This window comes from Martes martes, assembly GCF_963455335.1.
Source record: "Martes martes genome assembly, chromosome: 10".
Classification (NCBI taxonomy): domain Eukaryota; kingdom Metazoa; phylum Chordata; class Mammalia; order Carnivora; family Mustelidae; genus Martes; species Martes martes.
The window spans coordinates 44,720,096-44,747,040 of record NC_137898.1 but is presented as its reverse complement, the minus strand read 5'-3'; the positions used below and the strand labels follow the sequence as shown (position 1 = coordinate 44,747,040).

General features: G+C 40.3%; 1 protein-coding gene across 1 annotated transcript in view; it reads right to left on the bottom strand.

Moving 5' to 3' along the window:
* The window catches only part of SOX6 (SRY-box transcription factor 6), a 596,389-nt gene extending 574,523 nt beyond the window's left edge, over nt 1-21,866 (bottom strand). Inside the window, exon 1 of the mRNA XM_080816117.1 lies at nt 21,385-21,866. The gene's annotated coding sequence lies outside the window, so the exon portion shown is untranslated. The remainder of the gene's footprint in view (nt 1-21,384) is intronic.
* Nucleotides 21,867-26,945: the final 5,079 nt, after the last annotated feature.

Genomic DNA, 26,945 nt, shown 5'->3' with positions numbered 1-26,945 from the left:
AGCCCAAAAAATACTTGATGAAATTTTAAAACCATTATAAACCAAAAGCTCTTAATAAGGAAAGATCAAATGAATCTAACCAGAATAAAATCTACCTGGAGTAAATGCAAACTCCTACGCTTAGCTCCAAAAACAAAACAAAGCAAAATCCCAGCAGCTCAAGTATAGGATGGATAAGACATAGTAACTAAAAGGCTTGTGAGTTTTAGTTGGCAGTAAGATTAATGACTCAACACAGTGCTGTGGTTTCCATAAAAATTTAGCCTCCATTAATAAAATAATATTATCTAGAACAACAGAGGTAGTAATTCTACAGTACAATGTCATGGTTATACTCATAGATTCAAATCCTGACCATCATGTTTTAATAATGCCACCTTAAGAAAATTACTTAATTCCTGAGTCTCAGTTTCCTCACCCATAAGTTGGAAATAATAATACATTATACTTAATAATAATAATACATTATATGTAATACTTTATGAGATAACACTATGTAAATAATATTGTTCAATATGTAAAACAAAATTTTTAAACAAGTTGCCCAGGCCTTCTTTCATTCAACAGTACCTACTGAGTGCTGTTAGGTTCCAGGCATTGCTTCAGTCACTAAAAATTAAACAGACAAAATTCCTATCTGCGTGGAGCTTACATTCCAGTGGAGAGGAGGAAGTAACTTCTGTATCACTGCTCCCCTCAGAATGGACTGAATGATCACATATATGATTTCACACCATAAAAAGGAATGATTCAAACACCCTTTCAAGTTTGAGGTTCCATATGGCAAGGACAGTGAGTCTATGATTTAAAATATAAATACTATAGGAACACACTGAAATGCATTCCCAAATTCTAATCTACCCATGAAAGGCTTATAACTGCCATCTCCTCCAGCTATCCTCTTAGATACTGTACATCATCTATCCCTTTAAATACTGAATTCATTGATGCCTCCATTGCCTCTACTACTTTCCTTCTCTCCACTGGTACCCCCTTCGTCAGGGAAACATCATGGAGTCATTAGTAGAAAGGGCTTAGCTTTTATCATCAGTAAACCTGGGTTCAAATCCTAGATCTAACATAGCCAATCTGCTGCCTTCACTAGGAATATTCTGGGACCTGGAGGTCAAGCCTGCAATCCTTGGCCAGGTTTGGCTGAGACTGAGCCCTTCCTGGCCTGCATCAAAAAAGCCTTGATGGCAATAGAAGGTTACCAACTCCATACCCCAATCTCAGCCAGCTGTCCTCCACTTGTACTTTCTAGGACTTAGAGATTAGGTCTGTAATCAGTGACCAAGCCACACTACACCTGGGTCCTCCCTGGGGCATGCCTCCTGGGGCATGCTCCCTCTCTCTTACCTGCCACCTTTTTTTTTTTTTAAAGATTTTATTTATTTATTTGAGAGAGAGCAAAGAGGGAGAGTGAGAGGAAGAAGCAGGCTCCCCGCTGAGCAGGGAGCCAGATGCTGGGCATGATCCCAGGACACTGAGATCATGACCTGAGCTGAAGGCAGACACTTAACCAACTGAGCCACCCAGGCGCCCCTACCTGCCACCTCTTTAAATTCACCACTGCTTCTTCGGTTACTGTCACAAAGTTAGCCCTGAGAAAACATACACCCAAACTCATTCTGTACCCAAATTACCTCATCTCTACAAATTATGAAACTCAAAAATGATGGTACTGGCCTTATAATAAAGGAATTTACATTCCAATTGATTTGTTGATTTGCAGCTGAAGAGATCCTCAAAGTACCTATTGGTATAAAATAGTATTCCCTCTTAACAGTACTCTAGAGTCACTGTGTTGGCGAAACCACAGGAGGCTTTCACACCGCATTCTAGTAGTATTCATTTTTACTCCTTTAATAAAGTATTTTGAATATTCTCTACTTTGGGCCAGATTCTCCTTTTAAAAACATTCACTTTAATAATAGATAATGCTTACATGGCACCCACCCACATGTCAAGCACTGTTCTAAGTACTTATATTTATTTACTTATTCCTAAAACAACACTAATATGTGGGTACTATTTTATAGATTAAAGTTGATTAAAGTGACAGGGCTATGTTCACACTGCTAGAAAGTGGTGGAGTATGTTCTTCGTCACAATGTCAAGCTCACTCTATCCCAAACTAATTCCCTAGCACTGTACATACAGGTAAGAGAAATAAAATTAGAGTCAGCAAAGGATTTCTACTGTTCAGAATGCCTGACAAAGAAAACCAAGAACACATTATTAATACATAATCTTAAATGTGGGAGAGGAGGCATGACAATGATAAAAATTCAAGGGAGGAGAATTGTTTTAAATTTGGGGGATAGGAGCAAATTCAAAGCACTAGTATTTTTCAATATTATCTTGCCCTAAAACTGACATCTATGCAACCCAAGCATCTGTCTTCAGGTTGAAATCCTTAAGTGCTTTAAAAGAATTTAAGCATCTTTATCTAAAAAGAAATTTAAATAGACCCAGTTCTTACCTGATGGCTTTCACTGCCTACTGCAATATATAAAACACCAACTGAGAGATAACTGACCTCACGGGCCTTCCTTTACATTGCTAGAACAGAAAGAAACACATCAACTCAGAAAGAAACTTAAACATGTAACTAAGCATGAGAGACTGTGGACTCAGAAACAAACTGAGGGTTTTGGAGAGGAAGGGAGTAGGAGGATGGGTGAGCCTGGTGATAGGTATTAAGGAGGGCACGTGCCGTAACGAGCACTGGGTGTGGTACATAAACAAACTTGGAACACTGAAAAAATTAAATTAAATTAATAAATAAGTAAGTAAATGTGGGGTAAAACCCCGCACACTAAGAAAGAGAAAAGAATTCCACTTAATGACAGCATCAAAAAATTAAATTCTTAAGAATTCACTTAATCAAAAAGGTGAAGTACTTATATAATGAAAATTGCAAAACACTGCCAAAAGAAATTGAAGAAGATATAAATAAAAGGAAACACATCCCATGTTCAAAGGGGGGAAAAAAAGAAACGAAAAAAAAAAGTAATGGAAAGCGGGGAAAGTTAAAAAAAAAAAAAAAGGCAAAGAAAACAAGGGTTTCTAAGTACAGAGAGAGATCTATTGCTGCACACAATAAAGGTGGTATGCTTACTTATAACCCAAGAGCTAATCATCAGTGATCTTCAAAGACCTTACTTATGCAACACAGTGCTCTCCCTTAGCAGGAACAGAACTTTATAAGCAAAACAACACAAAAGATAATGGGTCATCAAATGGAAACAACCATCTAACTAGACCAGAGGACCAGTTCAAGAAATCCTCTTGAATTTAAGAACTTCTCTTTGTGAATGTGAAGCCGATAGAATAGGCAGTCCTCACTTTGCACTATACCATGTTAACTGAGACTAATGCATTCTGGAGCCAGGTCCTCACTCTGGAAGGTTTTATAGTAATTGAGATCAAACCATGACATCTGAACTATGTAAAGACGAGATCAGAACTATGCAAAGAGAGGATACAGTTCTGATACAACAGAAATTTTAATTAACAACAGGCCAGGAAAAGCAAGGATGGCCTTAAAACTGAACCTACTGAAATTCAACATCACATAAGAATACTTTAGCTCATGATTATCCTGATTATCTAGTTTGTAGATTATCTGTGGGAAATCTCATGACTTTCTTGCCTATAACAAGCAGCTGTATTATATAGCAGAAATACTGTGGAACTTCAAGCCAATCCATCTGAGTTTAGATTATGTTTCTGCCACTTAAAATGTATATGACCTTGAGCAAGTCCTTTTCTCTCTCCAAACCTTATTTTCTCTGTGTATAAAATAAGGGTAATTACATCTACTGCCTAGAGTTGTTGTGCAAATGAAATAATAAAATAATAATCACTAATATTTAATGAGAGCTTACAACAAATCAGGCAATCTTCCAAGTGTGTTTTGTATACTGAAACCCCTCAAAAACTATGATACGGTCTATTACCTCTATCTTATGAAAGCATCCAAAAATACGTCTGGCATATGGCAATTGCCCAATATATGTTTGGTGATATGCATCTATTTCATTACTCAGTATTGCCTTTATCCATGGCAGTGAATAGGTACTGAAAAGAAAACAGGAAAATCTGAAGTCTGTTCACGTATTAGATGCTTCAAAAAACTGTTGTAAGAGGAGAATTCAGTTCTGACTGAAAATTGGGGGCAGGTGTATTCTTATTCCTAGAATTTCCTTTATACTTCTCTTCTTGAGTGCTAGTTGTACTTTAAGATTCTGGAAGAGGTTAACTAACAGACTTCAAATACAGCCAACTCTGTTGGTGAGAGAAACCATACTCAAAAACCTGGCACTGGCCACTGCTACGAGCCTCGCCAAACACATGTAATTAATTGATGGCTGTGTCCCAGTGCCCTACCTATCTCATCCAGCCCAACCTCCTTCACAGACACAACCCTTCAGATGATAAAACTTCCTTCCTAAAGTTCTCATTAGCCACTTAGGTTAGAAAGCCAGGGCACTGTCCAGGATCACACTGTGGAAATGCACTCTATCAAAATTGTCTGGGAGAGTGGAGGGAAGAAGCTAGAATGTTCCACAGTTTTTGCGCATGTGTCTACCAGTATAAATTCATTTATTCAGTTAAATTCTTAGCCATTGGTCACTTTAGATGGCAGAATGGATGGGGGCCTTGAATGAGACTGGCATACAGAGCAGGGATTTTCATTGAAAGTTCTTTGGGAAGAGGCAGCTTAGAGCCCTATCCTAGAACAATATAAACAGGATGTCAGAGCTGAAATTTCTTTGAAGATCATCAAACTTCCCATTCTACCCATGAAGAAACTAATTCCTATAAAGAAGTGACTTAGCCAAAGTCACCCAAAGTTTATTGGCAGAGTTGAACCTCCCAAACTCGGTTGCCATTAAACTACATTGCCCAACAAGTATATCAAGTGTGAGAAAAGAGAAAAAAAAAAAACAAGAGAGAAAAAAAGAAAACAAGAGAGAGCCAAAAACAGTGCCAGCCTATAGCCACCCCTCATTGCTGCCTCTTTTACCTTCCCAATCTTCTGCTCTAATTGTATCTAAATCCAAGGAAGGCTGAGTAAGGAAGCGACAAAGGGCCTCAGGCATTTGGGGAAATAGTGATCCTCCACTTAGTTTTCTTTCCTGCAACATGATAAACACCTTAACTATGGAATCTCACTGACCGCTTCCTGCTAACAAATGACTCAAATTGTTTTGCCTTGAATAATAAAAGATGGCTTACATCAAAATATGTAAAGAGCCCAAATGTCCATTGACAGGTGAATAAAGAAGATATGGTATTCAATGGAATATTACTCGGCCAATAAAAAGAATGAAAGCTTGCTATTTGCAATGATGCGGATAGAACTAGAGGGTATTATGCTAAGTGAAATAAGTCAGTCAGAGAAAGACAAATACCATATGATTTCACTCATATGTGGAATTTAAGAAACTGATGAACGTAAAGGAAGGGAAGGAAAAATAAAATAAGACAAAAACAGAGAGGGAGGCAAACCATAAAAGACTCTTAACTATAGGAAACAAACCTAGGTTGCTGGAGGGGAGGTGGGTGGAGGATGGGGTAACTGGGTCATGGGCATTAAGGAGGGCACTGGAAGTAATGAGCACAGGGTGTTGTATGCAAATGATGAATCACTAAATTCTACCTGTGAAACTGATAATACAGTATTTTAATTAAATTGAACTTAAATTAAAAAAATGAAGAGACGGCTTAAGTCTGTCCCTCTCTCATATTAGAGTATTGTGAAAATGCCACACGACCGTTTTCTGAACCTCAATGCTGATAAATCTGTAGCCCCACTTAGGGGTTTTCCAGTGGTTGGCTACATGCTTCACAGGGATCCTATCCCAGGAGAGTGTTCTCTGGATACCATGCCTTTCCTCTTTGACTCATCATACCCATATCCGTCTCTCCCATTTACTTTTTTATTTCACTGGTGTCCAAAGTGAGCTCACACATCCTAAGAGTACACTATAAATTTACTGATGTATATGTACTTTTTTAAAAGTAAGAAAAATTAATCCTTACTTAAATTTAAATAACAAATTAACACCCTGGGTCTATATTTCAAACATTAATATGTCACATCCTATACTAGAAGAAAGAGAGAGGAGTGAATCATTATGGATATTATAGATAATAATATCTAGTTTTTGACTAAAGTAACCTTGAACAAATGTTCGAGTGGTTTAAAAAGATCCTTCCTAAGAGACTATAGTTTGAGGATAATATGAACAATATAGGCCTTCATGACAATAATACTAAGACTTATACTGTAGTAGCAGCCCTTTAGTGGCCACATTACAGGCTATATAGTGTTACTTAACAGTGTACCTTATCCTCTTGGACTTTGACATATTAAATAATAAGAATATTAAATAATAAGAATATGAAGCCATTATAAATCAGTAAGATATTTAAAAGCTAAGCATATAGATATAAATTTTTGTAATTTAGCCATTTTTGTAATGGCTACAATTTTTCCAATAATGTTTAAAATCATGTAATACTGAATCTTTTAATTTACAAAATTTCACAAAACTTAATGTTAAATGCCTACTTATTTCACTTCCATAATACCCTCTAGTTCCATCCACGTCATTGCACATGGCAAGATTTCATTTTTTTTGATGGCTACGTAATATTGCATTGTGTATATATATATACCCCATCTTCTTTATCCATTCATGCATCTATGAAACAAGATGAAACCAGAGAGGGAGACAAACCGTAAGAGACTCTTACTCTTAGGAAGCAAACTGAGGGTTGCCAGGTGGGGTGGGGCGGTGGCTGGGTGATGGACATTAGGGAAGATGTGTGTTGCGGTGAGTGCTGGGTGTTGTGTAAGACTGATGAATCACAGAGCTGTACCCCTGAAACACATAATATTTTATATGTTAATTTTAAATATTTTTTTAAAAAAGGAAAGCACACACACATGCACACACACACAAAAACAGAAACCTCTTCTGAAGGTCCTCAATTAGAAAAGACAAAAAGCCACACTATTAAAAAAGCACTTGTTCTCCTTGCTGCCATTAAAATGGCTAAAATAATACACAGAAAACAAGATGGCAACAAATTAAATAAACTCCCTTGCTAAAAAAAATCAGAGCTATCACGGTGCACAGCTCGGGGTAATTTACCTAGAATGAAATGTGAATAGTGTTTTCTGGGATTGTACGGCAAACACTGCCACAGCACTGGAAGTTGCATAGAAAACGTGGCTGAAGATATGAAAAAGAAACTTATGTCATGTAGGATGCCTCTTTTTCAAGTAAATGAATGTATACATTCTTAACATGCCTCAGTTTACAATATTTGATAAGTGAAGTGCTACTTCTGAGTGAGTCACTATAATAAAGTATGAAAGAAGACAATCTCAACAGTGTTACTTTTCTAAATAAAAATAATTTTTAGGTAAAACTGGTTAAGTGTAACCACTGATAAAATGGTTACCCTAGCTGGACTAAAGGGGTGGGGCCTGGGGAGAAATAGGTATAAAATGATGGAGATAGCACCATGGACTTCACTAACTACAACTGGAACACAATGTTGAAGCCAAGTACTGCAATGATGGTGCAATTACTTTTTAAAATAAGACCTGTAAAACATAATAAAAGCTTTACGAAGCTTTGAAATGAAATGGGAAACAACCATAAGGATTGTTTGCACCACCCAGAGGTTCCACTGCTTATCTCATGGAAAAGTTTCCAAACTTAAGGATTGGGAACAACAAAAACTAGCATACGAAATGTGCTGACCTTATGTGAAACAAGTAGCTGCAAGTGTGTGTTACCAAGTAGCTAACTAGCTAGCTAACTAGATACTTACATACATAGAAACCATCAAACAAACTTAATCTGTCTCTTCAAAGTAAAGGTGACATTTTATCAAATGAGAAAGTAAATGCTTTTCAAAACAGATTTGTGCTATGAGAAAGTATTTTGAAAACATATGTTTGGAAACGATTCCATCATAGTGTGATTTTGTTACCAAAAATTCTATGTCTATCATCTACTAAAACTCTCATCTGTTTTCAATTTTAAAATTGGCAACAGAATATTCCAACCTGTTTAATGATGTTCCAAAGAGTTTCAATGGGTTTTGAGTCCATTTATTAAAAATATTAAAATGCTATATCTTCAACTTCATTGCCAGAAGCAGCTTATTGCCATCAGGGAAAATTTTTAAAAATTTTTGCATATTTTGTCTATAGGATTAATAAATTAGTAACACAATTTAGTAAGTGCAAATAATGATGTACTTCTTCCATTTGGATCTATTTTTCTTTTTGAGGTATAATTTTAAGCTATGGCAGCATTAAAACCATGTCATAAAGTAAACTGAACTTAGAACCAAACTTATATATCTTTTCATTACGAAGTGTTAAACTGACTTTTTAAAATAACAAAGAATGTTAAATTATAGGGTTTGGGGGAACCACAGTTAGTTTTAAAATCGAATTTATTTTATCTGTATCTCTTTCTCTTTAATATCAATTTATGAATGTTTTATAGCATACATTAGCACACTAGCCCACATATATAATTTTAAATAAATATGCACATGTATTAGGGTGCATGCTCATAAATATTTTGCTGCTGGTCTGCTCTGTCCAAAAAGTTTGAAGACTTTCCTATTCTATATCCTATTATAGAATTCTATTATAGTCAGTTCTCCCAAGTAAACCTTAAAATTATCTTGCCAGAGGAATTCTTCCAGCCTCACCTTTAGCAACAATACTCTCAGATTACCCATGGGCTATCTAAATCACCTAACATCTCTATTTCCTTCTCTCTTTAAGCATCCTAAATTCTGCTCCTTTTACCTCAGCTACTGAAAATACTACATTCACTGTAATCAAGCAGGGAAGATATTCAAATGAACATTATATTAATAATCAACCATATTTAGTTTTAAGATATATTAGCAATATTCTATTTAACGGAGGCTTTGAAACAATTTAGGGTAATCAAATAATTTAATGCCCCCTTACTAAATTTACTAAAATCATATTTGTGTTTTTATGTTATATCAGATGTAAATTTGTTAAGTAAGCAAAAATGAAGAATATATAATCATACCCTAACCCTAAATAAAATTTAAAGGACATTGGTTCAAATGTTCTATTTATTTGGTATATTGATAATAGAAAATAGTGTGCATGCCAATCAGAAAGAAAGATGAAAATAACCCAAAGATGTAAAAGCAGTGCTAAGAAAATTCAGAAGAAAAAATTAGCATACAATATAGAGGGGTATACTTTTCCAAAAACTTTTTTCAAATAGCTCTTGGTAACTTTAATGAGTTTTCCATGTGGACATAAAGAAGAAATTAAACACAATACTACACAACTAAGACATGGCTAATTACGATGAGCTCTTTGGAAAAGGTCCCAAGGTGTCATAATTAAAAACTAAGCTATTTTTCATTCTTTCCCTGCCATGCCATAAATAAGAAATAAGAACGCCCAAGTTCACTAGTCCCACCTAATTTAGGCTATTATATATATATTCACCTCAGAGAAAATAAGTCTCTTACAAAATGCTACAATTTAAATTCAGTGTACGTGACCCTACCTTAGCATACCTGTAAATCACACAGACCTATACAAAAGTACAAGTGGAGGCCTTCTCTAGAACTGTTGTCTGCAAAAGTTTAAGGAGTCTAACGTAAGGAAAGCTGAAATTTTCTTTTAATGATGTCTCAGAATATTATATTAAAAATTAAATATTACAATTTTAATTGTTCCAATATTTAAATTCTTCTTTAAACTTCAATATATCTATTTTCAATTCAATCTTTATAGTAGGAAAGAACAACAACTAAGAAATTTTTAAAAGTCCAATTTTTCTCCAGTATATATTTGGATCTTCGGACTCAAGAGTAATAAATATTCCTGAGACTCGGTTAACTAATATGCTGTGTTCCAAGTTAGTTAAGCTTTGTTCAGTTGCTTTATGATTTCAATTTTTATTTTCTTTTTTTGGGGGGGTTGCTTCTTATTAAAGAACTCAGCTTTGGGGCGCCTGGGTGGCTCAGTGGGTTAAAGCCTCTGCCTTCGGCTCAGGTCATGATCCCAGGGTCCTGGGATCGAGCCCTGCATCATGCTCTCTGCTCAGCAGGGAGCCTGCTTCCTCCTCTCTCTCTGCCTGCCTCTCTGCCTACTTGTGATCTCTGTCTGTCAAATAAATAAATGAAGTCTTTAAAAAAAAAAAAAAAAAAGAACTCAGCTTCTAAAGGGAACTTCTTTAAAGCATCATAACTAATTCAATATGACTAATAGGTTATGTTTTTAAACTGTTCTATAGACCTTTTGTATCTTTTTTCTTCCTTTCTAGCCTCAGAGCCTTTCTTTTTAATGGAGAGATTTCATCATATTTTTCATGTCATGGATCAACACTGTAACTGTCCAGCATGCCAAAGCAGTGGTAAGGAAAATAATAGGTTAGGCCATTAAAAACCAGCGCCACAACTTCTCCAGCCTATGTGACCACCAAGCCCTTTTCAGAAAGTGATTATGTCACAGTCATATAAGCTGCAAAATCTCAATAGGTGTGTTTAATTTGAAGAAATAAGTCATTCGTCGGAAAACCTCCAGGCCTAAAACAACAAAGAAGGCTTGTGGACTCGGAGAAAAGGTATTCAAAAAGTCATCAGAAAACATAAGATCCCAGATCACAAAACTGAAGAGGGTGGATTTAACATCCCTATTTGAGAGTGATCAAAAGTAGAGAGGGGCTGTTGCTGTTCCTACTGCTCTTGCTACTGTTTCATTATCATCATTGTGAAATAATAATTTCTATTTCATCCAAAATTTTTGAATCAGCCTAAGGGTTATTTTATGTTCATCTTATCCCTCAATAAAAAAAGAAGTTAGGAACATGCCAACTCTACAGTTAGAAAAACTTAACTACAAATGTGAAGCCCAAAGACCTGTAACAAAGAAAACTCAGAAATAACAGACAGATCTAAAAATTTCCAGATACTGGCCTTTTTCTAAGACCATGTTTGCCAAGTGAAAAAAAAAAAAAGTTTTTTACAGTGCAAAATATAAGATCTTATTAATTCATAGTACTGATCACCCATTCATATATTAATAAGCCACTTACTTTAATTTTAATACTTAGTTGAAGTGAAGAAAAGCAGTAATGTGAAAAATTCCTCTACCTTAAAATGTACTCATAATGTTCCTGACCACAAAACCGAGCTAAGAGAGAGAAGTGTAGCAGTTAAGCTGCTGGCCTATAGCTACAATACATTCATGATCAGAAATGGCCTTTCTAGGAGTCACAAAGACACAAATATGAGATTTTGATCAGAACTATAGAAAAACCAATAGTGGTATCAAATTTTTCCCACGTGTCCAATGATCCTCAGGATGTTACATCAAATAACCTATTCTTAATCATCCTTTAAATCACAGCTCAAAGGCTACCTCCTACTAGAAGCTTTCCTATACATAGGCACTTCTGCTCTTGTACTTTTCTCCATTATAACAACCAGCATCGAATTACCTATATTCATACCTCCTCATTGCATTTTCATCTTTGAAATCATGTAATCAAGTGTTTCCCACTTTTCCCTGCCAAGGATCCTTTCATTAATCTTCCCTGGTGAACCCCAAATTTTGAGAGAGAGCTGCCTATAAAACTAGCCAAACTTACTATGTAAATCATTTTCTAATTTTTAGAAAATCAGAATATATAACTAATATTTAATGCTTGTGATCAGCAAAATATTATTCATTTATACATTGGTATATGGGAAATGCAGCATTCGTTTGGCTCTGGAAATAAGTAGGAAGATAAAATAAATGAACACTGACATTACACAGAAGAGACTGAGAAAAAAAGAAAAAAGGAAGGCAAAAAAGCCAGCCCTAATTTATGACACACAAGCTTTGTTTGTAGTGAATAGTACCCTGAAGCAAAACCCAATTGAAACATTTATTTATATCAAGTAGGAAGTTAGACAGTATGACCGGTAAGGTTATCTACCCTGCATACCTTATATTGAATGAGGCAACAAATCTGAAAGCACTTTGCAAACTGAGTTCTATAAAATGTAAGAGAATTAAAAATTAGCCTTTCATGACAAAGTTCTATTGATCACATAATTATTGTCAACTAATCCTAATACCATCGTCCAGAACTGTTCTATGAACTTCTGTGCACAGTATCTTCAAACTGAATCTTCCCAACAACCCTATCACCTGGTAAGTTCTATCACAATCAAGACTTAAAGAGGTTTCATAACTTTTCCAAGGTCATACAATTAATTTAGAAAAAAGACTCCAAAGAAAAGATTCAAGAAATAAAAATTCAAAGTTTAATATTGGTTTCCTCACATGTAGGTCTATCATTCAATAAAGAATAAAGGTTTCCATTTTTTTATTTAAATGAAACCAAAAGAAAGCAGAGTAAGATGTGCATATTTGACACAAAGAACTTCCTGGTGTTAATCACTGAAGTACATGAACAAAGGAGATTATACAATCCCATTCTTTGCAGGCCTTCAAAATAAAGAGAGCTTCTTAACTGATCAGACTGGAGAAAGGGTGATCCATATAACCTCAGAGGATGCAGGATGACAGATGAAATCACCTTTCAAAATCTCTTAAGAGTCCTTAGAATTGGAATTTTCTCAAATTTCAGAGCTGGACATCCAAATTCTCCATTTATCCCAAGTATGCCAGATTACTAATGAATTCTCCTTTCTAGGAGAATTGCAGATTACAGAGCAGCAAATTCAAGGAGAAAGGAAGGCAATTCAAGGAGAAAGGAAGGAATACATAAATAAAAGAAACAGCCGATGTAATTCACCAAAGATTTCATGCGAGTACATAGGGAAGCTGAAATGGGAAGCCAGATCTGTATAATGATAAACACAGTACCACTTCAACAGTAATTTCAACAGGTATTAAATATTTATTTTATACCAAGCCCTGAGCTTAGTGCTTTACATTCATTTATCTCATTTAAAGCTCACAACAATCCTATGATGTAGATATTATTATTATTCCCATTTTAGAGATGAAGAAATGGAGGGTTAGGGATTACACCATGGATATATTGGGAGGTGGATGGGGTGGCTGACTTCTAAATAGAAGAGGTTCAATGCCCACCGAGATAGCTGGAGATTATTTCTGAGAAAATAACAACACAACAACACTGCTGGTCTTTGATATTCTTTGCCAAGAAAGAATGATGAATTATCCTCTCCTAGTTAGAAGCATTCTTCTCCAGTTCTACCAATGACCTTCTTAGCACCATGACAACTGCAGCTAAGTTTCCCCACCTACCCAATATCAAAAATCTTTAATAGAAAGGAAAATCCTTAAAAAATAGATTTGTGACTTCAAAAATGCTCTTCAGGGTGCCTAGAACTTAGTAAGTGCTCAATCATGTTACCCAATGATCTGTTTCTAAAGTATGAAAGGAAACATTTGCAACCACGTCTCAGAATGAGTTCCATTTGAAATCTATGCTCCTTATTAAGAAGAAGAAGAAGAAGAAGAAGAAGAAGAAGAAGAAGAAGAAGAAGAAGAGAAAGAAAGAAAGAAAGAAAGAAAGAAAGAAAGAAAGAAAGAAAGAAAACCTGTTATATTTTCTTTTTCCACATATTGCGCTTGTGTAGTCGTGGAAAGTAAAGCATCTTTAATTTTCTTTGTCTACTTTTAAAGAACTACTTTTCAAAGAAGAGAAGAGATTGTGCTCAGTGAAGTCAAAATCACAAATAGCACTAAAGTCTCTTTTTGCATTTGAATGGATATATTAAGATAGACAATTCAATTCATCTCTTTAAGATGCCTAGAAACAACAAATTATTGAAGGCAGTAAGGATAATATATCATGTAAAGGGTTATCTTGTGAGATTTTTAGAAAAGAAAGAGATCAAGGGAAAACTTGAAATGAGAGAATATAGAATATAGAATATTTGCGTAGATGCTAATATATATATCACATACTGTAATTTGAATTTGCCTTATATTTATTAAGCTTATTTATACAGGTCAGCATTGAAGAGCACCAAATCAATATGCTTAAGTAATTTTTATTCAAAGTAGTTTAAAACACAAAAACTGTTAAAGAATTCCACAGTATTACATTAGGCTTCTTCAATACAAGGTACTTCAATCCAAAGAAATCCTTGAAAAGCTTTATAAACCAGGGGAGCTTAGTAAATAAAATATACCAGTGAGTTCCTTGTTACATGTGCCAGCATAGAATGTTCGTAGAGAAAAAGAGGGAAATAGAAAATCTAGAAAATTACAGAGCAGCAAATTCAAGCCAAAGATGCAAAATGTTCTGAAATATATACAACATTGGACTACCAATTGTTAGATTTTTCTAATTTCACTATTCAATCCCCAAATAATTACAGGTTAAGGTATTAACCCAGTTCTTTATAAATAAAGCCAAACAACTCTCTATAAATGCAAAAAGATAATTCTCTAGATAAATATAAAGATTTCTATAGCTTCAAATGATTGTTTTTCAGTTGAAGTAGTACAAAAGAGAATGCCACTACACATTTTCATACCATTAAAAGATAAAGAAGAACATTACAGAATTCTTTAAACATTTCAAAAAGGAGTTTTTTCCAATATTATATACTGTGCAGGTTAGGCAGGATTATTATACATATCAGTATTATAAAGTAGAAATAACTGGACATTTGATTTTTAAATGTATTTTATTAGTTTATAATAGATAACAGCATCTACAATTAACCTCAGAAAATAATTCACATTATTCCTAAAGATGAAAGTTTTTTGAGTGAATAGTAAAATACGAGTAATACATAAGGGGTCTTAAAGGAGCAAGAAGAGATTCTGAATATAAACAAGGCATCCTTCTGGTAAAAGGAAATACAAACAACTAGAATAAAAATAGTTGATGCACAAAAGCCATAATGAGGGGGTAGCTCAGAAAATAACTTCTACTTTGAATGGTTTGGATGAAATACAAATTATCTACAGAAAAGTGTGGACTGGCATAAATGTTTGTACAAAATTATAAGTGTATTTCAAGAAGTATGCAAGAGGCAACCGCCTGCATGATGCACAAGGTCCCGGCGATGCTCTGCTTAAGTGCTAGTGCACAGAGTCCAAACCACTGCATTTTAATTACCAGGCAGCCTCAGATATATTGCCTTTGATATGGAAATGTTCTTGTTCTCTCATCTTCACATATGGTCTCATGCACAGAAATCTTTATCTGATTCATAAAAAATAAACTAGAATCCAATCTCAACACCTGACCTCAGTGCTTAGAAGTTTTTTACTAAGCATGGTGTCACTATAAAAAGAATGGCTAATATTGGTGTAAAGTTGGATATTTTGAGCAACGATATGAAGGATTTACAGTTAAGAACTGAATTGATACTGCTTCTCTGAGATTTTAGGATTTCATGTTCCCTTTTTTGAGACTACCACAGATTTGAGGAAAAACAGACCGGTACCCTTTTTTGGACGTGAGAGAGTCGGTAGTAGATTTAAATGATAGTCCATCTTACAACCTCTACCCATATTCTTCAATTGATATTTTTATCCAAATTATGACGATGGATACTTCAAACTTGAAAAGCTCCATAGAAAACCATAACACAAAATAAATTATTTCCAGTTTGACTAAATGTCTAAACAAAATAATTACCTAAAAAGCTTTTACCCTCTTCCACAGAACAAGAAAAGTAAAAACATTCTTCCTATAAATGGATAAAGAATATGTAATGAGAGGATGATAAAAGTTTCTGATATAACTCTTACCAAAACATTAGTTCTCAGATCACAGTTGAAGAATATCAGGCAAAAAAGGATATGCTATATATTTAAAATGCACTTACATGTAATAAAAATTGCTTTCCATAGGTATACCAGAACGCCAGCTTTTTTTTTTAACCTGAGTATGTTAAGATTCAGAACATAGTCTAATCAGTAGAAAAATGTGGAGTTAGGATGAAAACATAGGATGTTCAAAATATTAAACTCTTTTTTAGGAAAAAAAATAATAGGAGAAAACAATAAGCAATTCAAATGCAAAGACAGTCCATATCTTCCTCTAAAAGGCAATGAATATTTGTTCACTTATTAGCAGATTCCTATAATAAAATCTGTTCTCACATACCCACATAACTTGATAATTCTGAAATAACCTAGATTAATTTTATAAAAAAACAGGAATATGACCCAACTAACTTCATAACAGCAGATAATACGCCCCATCTGCAAATCATCTTGCTGTATGTTATCTGTGTTTTATCATTTCTAGTACCTGTCTGTGCCTGATATGGTACTCTCAGACACATTAGCTGGATGGAATGTTTCACTTGACTTCAAAAACATCAATTGATATATATGCACCCCTAAACTATATTTAAACAAATAGCTCTTAGATCAAAGTTTTAGTTGTACCGCACTACTCTTTTATATAATGCTGTTTGTAAATAGTGAAAAAGTGTGTAGCAATTGTCTCACAAGAGAATTATTTCAAACTTAGATATATAATCTAACAAAACTGAAAAGTACAGGAAATATTGAAAGGGTTAAAGCCAATGTATATTAAACCTTGTTAAAAGGAAAATTCATTTATTCCAGTACCTATTATACTAATTGAAAGGAAATTATTTAAAACATCACTAATTTCTTCAATACAAGATATATAGCAATTTCATCAGGGGTCACCACCCAATAATTCCTAAAAGTCAAATAGAAACAGACATTAAAATCTCAATAATGACACCAAAATATATCATATATGTATTTAAAGTAATATACTTTAAGGCCCTATAAAAGAAGGATTTGCTAAGTATGTTAATATATTTTAAATGTATGCTTTCCCCTTACTTTAAAAAAAAAATCTGTTGCTTTCTGCTACTAAAGAAAAAATATCCAACAGACAGTATAATATTCCTACTGAATGTCACCTCTTCAAGGTATTCAGTTAGTGAGTTCATTATAGAATAGAACCAGCTGAAGGTATAGATATTGATACTACTTTATTATTTAATACATTCTATACTTATCTTTATAGTATAATGTTGAGTGTTGTAGTTACACAATATACTATTGTAGGAGTTTGTATCATGTTCCATAATAATAAGCTTATAAATATTTCTTCTTTAAAAAAAAATACACTCTAAGAGAAAGTTCCTTTTCATTACTTCTAAAACATAAACTAAGAATAATAAGCAGGATAAATTATAAATAAAAAAAAATCTAGTTCTGCCACTATAGGTAAAGGAACATGGTGGGAGAGCAGAGAAGAAAGGAGGTGTTGGTGGTACATGAGAAAAGTGACAGGGGATGTCAGTTTGCCTAAGGAATTAATGACCTATCACTTGTCTAGATCCTGGTTTTCTTACTGCCTTTGGTCATAAACTAGATCTAATATGTGTGGTGCATACTTGCTTGCTTTCAGAGTCTGAAGGATTTTTTTTGGGGGGGGGTTGTTTATTGTTGTTCTTGGTCTTGTTGTTCTTGTTGTTATTTTAGAATAGGAATGATCCCTCTTTATTTATGAGGTTTTCAAAAATGTAGGAGAAAAAAATCTACATGTCACTTGGCCTATTATCCATATGTGTATTCCAGAAGATATTCTCAAAGTATATAGATAATTCATTTCTGATCTGGTAGAGTTTTTAAAAATTCAGTCATAAGTTTTCCTCTACTAAAAGAAAATGAAATACTTCACTGGTTCAATAAAAAGCAAACGCAACCAAATAAACTGTGTCCCCCACCTCCCACCAGACAGGTGTCCTCTTGCTTCCATAGAAAAGCTAACACTATCCCACTAAACTTGTGCAAGATTTAGGATGTTTGCTTGTTTGTTTTAAAATAAAGAGAATCTTCTAGTAAGTATCAGGCATAACTGAGTGGCATAGGAGCAAGGGGAGGAAGGAGACTAGTGAAAGTACCTAATGCTGAGGGTTGAATTCCATGGTTACTGCACAGGGTGAAAGAGGCAAGGTCATGTTCATGGTTATAGAAATCTGGTCTCCACTAGAGAGTACAGGCTACAGCTGACCTGAGGCTGGGGTCTGGGAAGCTAGGTAGGAAGTTCAAGCACTTCTGGGTACAGAGACAACAAGGCACTGCTCCTAAGAATCCCAGGCTGAACAAGAGTGATACAGGAAGAGCCAGCAGATCTTTCCAGGCTTGCCCCACAGTGAACACTAGCAGCCCCAAGCGGCTAGGCCTGAAGGGGGAAAACAGAAGCTGCAATCAGGGCACAGAAACTTTCAGACCTCTAGCGCCGGAGTAGGAGGGAGCACACAGACATGTGAACAGTCCAAACTAGAAGCCTAAAGCCCCTGCCCAAGCCAAGATACAATGTCAAGCCTGGGCTGGTCCTACAGGATTAGTGCAGCATAGAGGGGCACTAGCAGACCTCCCCCATGGAAGGGTTATATAAGTTAAAGATGCATACTGCCAGATTTTACTCTGCATCTCCTCTCCTCATTCAGTCTGTAGCCTGCTGCTGGCATCCCATTTACCCCTCTAACCAGCAATCCCCCCACCCCCAGGTGAAAAATAAAGAGAGGAAACAGGAGGAGATGGGGGAGAAAAAGAGGAGAGAAATCAAAGACAAGACTACACTGTCACAGTCTTCCCTGGTGCCAGGGCCTTCCAGGGCTGTCCTGCTAGGTTCAGTCTTTCCTCGGGAATCCTGTAGCCCTGAACAGATTTGAGTGGACCAGTTCCGCCAAGCCCGTGCCTATGGGCCTCAGGGATGAGGTGCTGAGTGGGCAAGCTAATTATACTTGTGGCATTTGGGCAGCCGACCGTCCAGTGACACCTTACCTTATGAGGAAACGTCAACCCCAGCAACTGTTCAAAACAAAATGCCATCGCGGGATCAGCTTCGCCGGCTCTTGGCCGGTCCAGGATTGCTTTTCCCACAGCCTCTCGCACTTAGCGCAAAAATGTGGCCTGGGGAGGCCAGCTGTGGGCGGGCGGACTGGCCCGGGGTGGGGGGGACAGGCGGGGCGGTCCTTGCCAGGTGTCCGTCCTGTCCCCCCTCTCCATGGACCAGCTTGCGGACCCGACCACTTGACCTTTTTATTCACCAAACCCACCTCCTAGAAATAGACTGGGCGGGGCTGTATCTGTTCTCCTTGGGACCGGGGGAAAACCTGGGCATGTGACTATAAAGGGCAGAAGACAGGAGACCCTGGGGAGACGGGGGAGAAGGGCACGCTCGCATCCCGACTCCACCGGGCTGTTGTCTGGGCCATCCCGCCAGGGCCAAAAGCCTGGCCACCGAGTGCGCGCCGGGGTCCAGCGCCCCGGACAGGGACGTCATCCGAGAGCCCCATTGACAGTGCAGCTGGAGGTCCTGAGCCCAGCCCAGTTCGCCGCAGCCCCGGCTTCGGGCCATCTCGGGACCTAAACTTCAAGCACGGCCCTCAGAGGAGGTCACACACAGAGAAGCAGCCGGGGACAGCCCATCTCGCTAACAGCCCAGCCCCGCCAGCACAGTCGAAGACTTATTTTTAGTCCCCAAATAGGGGCAACAATCAATATCTGGTAATTCATACAAACAAACCTTTTCAAACTTGGTCAGCCTAAGAGAGCTTAAATAAAACTCAAAACACGCAGGCAACAACCACCTTTTATCTGCTCGGAACACACCAATTCTCTTTTTATCTGAAAGCTCCGCGGAGCGCCCGGGAAACGGAGCTAATCTAGCCTCTGCAGCCGCGGGCCGCTCCTCCCGGAGCCAGAGCACAAGCCCAGCAGCTTTAGCACAAGCCCCTTCCCTTCTCTGACGGGCCCTTTAAGGGAGAGGGAAGAAAGCAGCTCCCCCGGGAGCAACCAAGCTCCGGCTGGACCCCGGGCGGGTGGCAGCACCGCCCCCGGGCCTGGGCCGAGCCTCAGAGCGGCGGATCTCGGCCGGTCCGCTGAGAGGACTGCCTGCGGCAGGGCCTGGGCAGGGCGCCGAGGAGGACGGAGGGCGCCGGCAGGGCTCAGGGACCCGCGGTGGGAGAGCGCGGGGCAGGGAAGGTACGAGCCGGCGATCGTGCACCCGGCCGGCGGACTCCCAGGCCGAGCCCGCACCGCGCAGGGTGGGCGGCCCCTCACACACGCCCCCGCCGGCCCAGCACTGCTGCCCTAGAGTCCCTAGCAAAGACGACCACAGATTAGCACTTGGGTTTCGGATTGTCTTGGAGTTCGGTTTGTTTATTCCTAAAAAGATCATAAAAAGTCACCTCCAAAAATGGGGGAGGGGGAGGAACGGCGAGAGCGGAGGGAACTGGAGGCGACTCGCGCAGGGTCCCGAGAAAGTTGCGGCGGAGCGGAGGTGGGGTGAGGGTGGGAGAAGGGAGCGGCCAGGTTTTCTAGCGATCCGGGTTTTCTTTAGGAACTCCTCGCACTAAACTTCACCCCGTAGGAGAGCGCCGCGGAGATCCTCGACTCTCGCCCGCTCTCGGCCAGCGTCAACCCCACAAATAACCAAAGTTTTCAAACCAAAATGGGGGGGGGAGTGGGGGGGACGTTAAGAAACCCAGAGACCCAACTGGTCCTCCCGACCTCCCGCACCCCGACCGAGCCTGGCTAACACTGAAGCGCTCCGGAAAACTGCGGTGTCGCAGTCAGTCACACGGCGGATCAACACAACACTTTTCAAGAAAACAAAATATTCGCCGGGAAACTTACTTTGCATTTAGTCTCTATTCTTTGGGGGGATGCGGTTTAAGTCGGCTTGTAAAGGAAAGTTCGTTTTGTCCAGGTTGGATATTGTCTACTTATGGATCAGCCCTTGGGTGAGGGTTTATTTTAATTTATGGCTTATGCATTCTTTTAAGGTCGATTTACATGACCTCCGGCTACAACTAAGACAGCCGCGGAGGGCACTCCAGTCGTCAGTCGGCCAAACCCACAATTAAAACAGCCCTCCCCCTAGTCTTGGTGTGACTAGGACTCTCCCCGGGTAGGCTGGTCGCCTGCTTTTCTCTTTTATTCTCTCTTTATCTTCTTTCTTCACTTCTCCTTTTTCCTTCCTTCCTTCCTCCCTCCCTCCCTCTCTCCCACCCTCCCTCCCTTCCTTCCTTCTTTATGTCTTTTTTTAATATCATGAAATAAGATGATATCAGTTTGAAAGTTTCAGTATAACTTTCTCTAAACCCAAGCCTGCAGCGATAACGAGATATAACAGCGCTCACAAAGCCCTCGGGATGCTGCCCTCTTGTGGGTGCATGGGGCATTACCACCCAGCGGTCCCATCTGAACCCTCAGAGCACACACGCATTTGCTTACACAGGAGAGAGAGAGAGAGAGATAGAGAGAACTACACACGCAGGCACATAAGCTTCCTCTATCACACAGGCAAACTTCAATGAAATACCTACCTCAAACTTCACGGAGACTTACAAATTCATTCTCTAAGCCACCTGACTTCTTTTTCATATCACTCCCAGTTACACAGATTAGAATATCTATACGGGGAGGCGGAGGAGGAGGAATAAGGTGGGCCGAGAGGGCGGACAGATTTCCGGACGAATACTTAGGATGGCGATAACAGCTTTCTGTTGTCAAAGGTTGCGTTGTCTCTCTCTCCCCTGCCCTTTTTGCCTTAGTGTCCTACGCACAGTTATCTACAGCTACAACATGTGTTTTCTCGGAGTGGATTTTGGGGGTGGGGGGTGGCAAGAAAACCAGAAGCCCGCCACGCAGATCTGTCACCGCCTCCGGAACAAGGCACAACTCTCCGAGAGGGGGACGCATCCTGGGGATCCGCGCGTCCACCAGCGAGCGGCAGACGCTCGGGCCCCTTTCTCAGCCTCCACTCCCCCCTCTGCGTCGGCCCCGCGGAGCGCCCTCCTCCCGCTCCTCCTCCCCTCACCCCTCCCCAGCCAAGTACGGAAACCCGCCCGGGCTGGGCAGCCGCCTCTCCGGCAACCCGCGCCCTCGCAAGGCTCCGCGCGCTCAGCTCGAGTCCCTCCGCCTGCCCTACCCCAGCCCCTCAGTCCCAGCTCAGGGAAACTAACCCCGAAGCGGCCCGGAAGGGCAGAAGCGGAAGGCACCGGGGGCCGGCGGCCCGACCCGGGGTGTCTGCCCCCTGCCCCCTCTGACTCCCCAACAGGTAGCTCACAAACGGGCCGCGCGCTCACGCTCTGCCTCCCTCGCTCTCTAGATCGCTCGCTCCGTCCCGGTTACCTGGGCGGGCTCCAGGATGGTACCGCACGGGAGGGCTCCTTGTGCGCTGCGCCGCGGGAGTAAACGGCATTAAAGAAAAAGGGAAAGATACAAATAAAAAAAAAAAATTAAGGAAGGGGAGTCGATGCTAGGTCAATTAGCATAGCCCGGGGAGCAAGGGAGCAGAACCCCCCAGCGCTGCGGCCGGCACAGCCCGTTAACTCAAGTCTGCGGGGGTGTCCCGCCCCGGGCGGGGGGAGCGCTGACCCGCAGAAGTTTGCCGCCGGGGTGCCAGGAGGTGCGCGCAGAGCGGGGTGACTAGGGGCTTCCCCCCTTGAAACAAGTGAAGGCGATGGTTAGTGCTGTCAATCTTGGCAATCAGTGTGAGCGGCCATGTCGTAAGTATTCAAAGCATTTCCCGTCGTGCAACATCAGAAAGTGAGTGGCCAGGGCATTGATCTGAGCGAGGGAGAGGAGGCAGGGCTCCCCTCCCAGACAACACAGGCAAGATGAGACAAGAGGCGAGGGAGGCAGCGAGCCAGGCTGGGAAGCTGGGAGGGAGGGGGAGGGCCAGAGGAAGAAGAAGGAGGGAAGAGCGGGAGGCAAAGGCAAGAGAGAACCGGAGAGGGCAGAGATCGGCGTGAGCGGAGGCTGAAATTAGAGAAAGCGCCTGGGAAGAAAGAGTGAAGCAACTACTGGGAGAGAATTGGAAGGGGACAAAGAAGAGAGTTGGGGTCAGAGGAGAATGGAGAGAAGTATTAGATGGGAGAGAGACTGGGTGAGGAGTAAGGGACCAAAGGGGGACTATTAGGGCTGGGGCTGCTGGGAGGAGGAGTCAAGAGGAAGGCAAACTGCAGTGGGGCAAAGGTAGACAACTACAGAGAAAGAAAGCAAACTGGAGAAAAGGAAGAAGGGAAGCGGGAGAGGAATATGTAGGGGTGCTAATTTGTGTTTTGAAAAAGTTATGTGACAGCGGAGGAATGGGCTGAATATTAATAAGTACTGAGATACAAAAGTGGACCACAAAAGTGAGTCACAGGAGATAGAGAAAGGGAAGGACGAGGGCTAAAGCAGACCAGGAAGAGGGAAAGATGGGTGAATATTAGGAAGAATAATAAGAAGGATGAAAGAAAATGAAAAAGCAAGTGGTCAAAGAGATTTAAAAAGAGATGCAGGAACCAGAAATAATGAAAACACACCAGTTAATAGGATCTCAGTAAATGGGGGAAGAGAATTTTATTTTAAAAGAAGGAAGAGGAGGAAAAGAAGAAAAAGCAATTGACATAGGAGAGCCTTAATATATGTAGGTGGCATGTTCTGGAAACCATGTGATTATGGAGTTTATGGGTGAAAATGGTTAGAAATAACAAGACACATACAAACTACCAAAGAAAAATTATACCTTCACAGCAGTACATAAAATAATTCCACATTTATTATCTGGATAAATTTGTGTTGTGTGAAATTGGGTATGTATAACCTCAACTTTGTAGAGGAAAAGATCTAGAGCTACAATTTCAAGAGGGTGGCTTGGAAGTTGTAGAAGAGGAAAAGAGTTTCTGTCACCCTGAACAGCATGTAAAAATGCATGTAAGATGTAGGAAATTATATAATAAAAGGCACCCCCCCAAAGCCCACATAAATTAAAGATTCTCTTTGATGCCTGTGTAAGGTAGATAAAAGATTTGCAAGGGTACAGAATGGTCTAAAGGAGCAGAGACCTGGAAATTTATCTTAGTGCACACAAGCTGAGGGACCGAGAGGGGAAGGAATAATCTTGGTGTCAGTTAGTAGAGATGCAGAGTGAAAGAGATAGATGAGAAAACCAGCTCTGACAGCAGTAGACACAGAGCTCTCTGGAGACAGTATGCACCAGGTGAGGTTGACCTGCCTTAACCCAGGCCCCCAAAACAGACTACATTTCAGAAACTGAAGTTAGTGGAGAGTCAAAATTACATCAAAATTAAAAGCTGGAAGAGAGGTTCTGACATACTTACATAACTACTGCAGACATCTGTGGCAGAAAAAATCCTTACTATATAGCAACTGATATGAGATGGCCACTTTGAGACACTTCATAAACAGGGACTTTGTAGAAGAAATATGCACCAGGAGAGATGGGACAGGAATTATGACTAAGTCAGAAAATTCAAGGCAATCTAAAGTTGCCAAGACTTTGAATAAGATTTCCCACCAATTAAGCGATTAAAATGATAAAGGGGAGAGAGCCTCACCTTTGTTACATTAACTTTTTAAAAAATGGAAAGAGTAACCAAACACAGAAAATGGAATGAACTGAGATATCAGTCATATATGGGCTTCTTAAAGTATATTTTATGTTTGGTTTCATATGAACTCAAGACAAGAGAGGAAAAAGAAATAAGGATGAGGATGAGAATCTCAGATCAGTGGGACAGAAGGAATAGCCAGATGCTTCTACCCCAAGAGGAAATAAGATGTTTGAGAATTGGGAGTTTGGGGACTATGAGTTAAAAATGACTTGATGACTGTGGGCTGAAAAGACTACTAGTCTCCAACAAGAAATTTTGTGTTCCCATAGCCCACTGCGACTTTCAGGACTAGAAAGTCTACCTCCAAGAGCCAGAGCCTAGAGGCCATTAAAGAGAATGCCTAGCACCTTGCAGGCAGTTCCTCCCACCCTGAGGTTCCCAGAACTACTAGGCCTGCCCCTTGACCTCCAAGGCCCAAGGGACAAAGCTAGACCAGCGTCTCTAGCCTAGACAGGGCCAAATCTTTCCTAGGGTTTGTTTTTTGTTTTGGTTTTGTAAATGAGAGAAGCCAGGCCCATCGCTGCGTTCCAGAGTCTCACACTACTTAGCCGCCTGCCCCAGAACTCAACCATAGGGGCCAGAAAGAAAGAAGGAAGGAAAGAAAGAAAGAAAGAAAGAAAGAGAAAAATCTCTCCAAAGCCTGAAGAGGTCAAAATCGAATGACCTGTCCTAAATGTCTGCAGAGCTGGGGCAGAGAGATGAGGGGGTAGTTTCTGTCCCAAAGCCTGAATCCTCATGGAAGAGCCACGGAAGGAGGTAAAACATCCGGGACGGAAATGCTGGGATGCGACTGGGTCCCTCGGAGTTGCTGCGACAAGTCTGGCTTTTCAAGCACCAGCGCATCTCTCTCTTTAAAATTACACAGCATTTGGGGGATCTGGGTGGTTCGACTGACCCCGCCAACCAGATGCAGGCCACTGGCGGGAGGCAGAAAGTGGGGAAAGGCGACATTATCAAGATCTCTGGAGTCCAAGGCCCTAACTGGGCCGCGGTGGACCTTCCGGTTAAGAGCGGCAGGAACTCTCTTTAGATTTTACCTAATAAACCGATAACTAAAGTATATTGATAAGGCGGAAACCCGAAGGTGGTCACAAGATTGATCCCTAAAGCTAAAAAACTAAAGTTTGGGGTCTCCGTGCTGCCCTTCAGGCTATGCATGGGGTGACACGTGGCCCTGGGGGGGCGGGGGTGCACCCTAAGGGTTTCCTTTCAAGCCTCGAGCACGACTGTACAGCGCAGGGGGTGAGCGGAGAGCGCTCCAGCGGGTTGAAGTGCCGGGCTCTCCACCTGGTCCGCACTGGCCTGCGGGCTCCGACAAGTCCCATAGGCAGAGTAGGACACCCAAGCACCTTTTCGACCAGATCTTGGCGCACTCGCACTCAGGCTCACTTGCCCTGGGGGTCGGAGCTCCGCCGCGCGAGAACCCTGGGCGCTGAGCTAGGGGAACAAGGGAGGGAAGGGGGGAGAACGCGTGGGGGCTAACTTACCTGCCGCAGCTCTCGCTGCCCCGGTGCAGTCCCGGTGTCCCTGCGCACAGCAACCAGCTAAGGCAACACGGCTTTGCTAAGTTTGGCCTCGCACCTCCAGAGAAGAGGCGCGAACCCGCAAAGGCAAAGCGTGGGCAGTTCCTGGAGAAAGGTCCGCCTGAACTTGGGAAGGGCAACGCACTGAATTCTGCTAAAGAAGTTAATATTTAAAGCACCCACGCAAAAATCATAACGACTGTTAAAACCTCGAATTCTCGCTGTGGAAGTCTCCTTACACCAGCCGGGCGAACAATTCGGAGCTACATCTTAAGGTCGCTAACTTCTTTCAGGAAGGGCTTTACGGCTACTGTATAAATAGGACAAATATAAATGTCTTTACTTCCAAAATACGGGGAATGAGAACTTTACTGAAACGAAGAATAAGTGAAAGAGTATAAAAACCCCAAAAGGAAGAGTTGAAAACTTTAATTACAGCACGGAGAAAAGTTTTAGCAATTGGTTTTCTGAAACAGGGATAACACACATAACAGCACCTCGGTAGCCCCCTGCACTTCGTTTAAGTTTGGTGTAACCAAATAACCCAAATTCCCAAATAACAGTGCCCTTGGGACTCTACCTCAAAGAGGTCGGAACTCGTGTTTCCACAACAAAAGCAGAAAACAAACTGTGAATAATGCTCTGTGTTCTTTAAGACATCATGTTATAAAAGGACAAGGCATTTTCCCTGGACTTTAAGTGGCTAGACAATAACATGAAATTTCATTTGAATCTGCGCGTCGTCCTGTTGGGAAGACCACAGCGGTGGCAACAGTAGCAACAGCACCGTCACAAAGGAGGTGGGGAAAAGTGGTAAGAATGCATGAACTTTTTTCAGAGAAAAATAAAGATAAATCAAAAATAAGTTTTACAGACATGGCTTTCCTGGCTTAGGAAAGTTAATTTTTAAATGTGCTTCTGCTGTCTAAGGTGCAAAGCCGAGCGAGGGGAGTGCGTGGC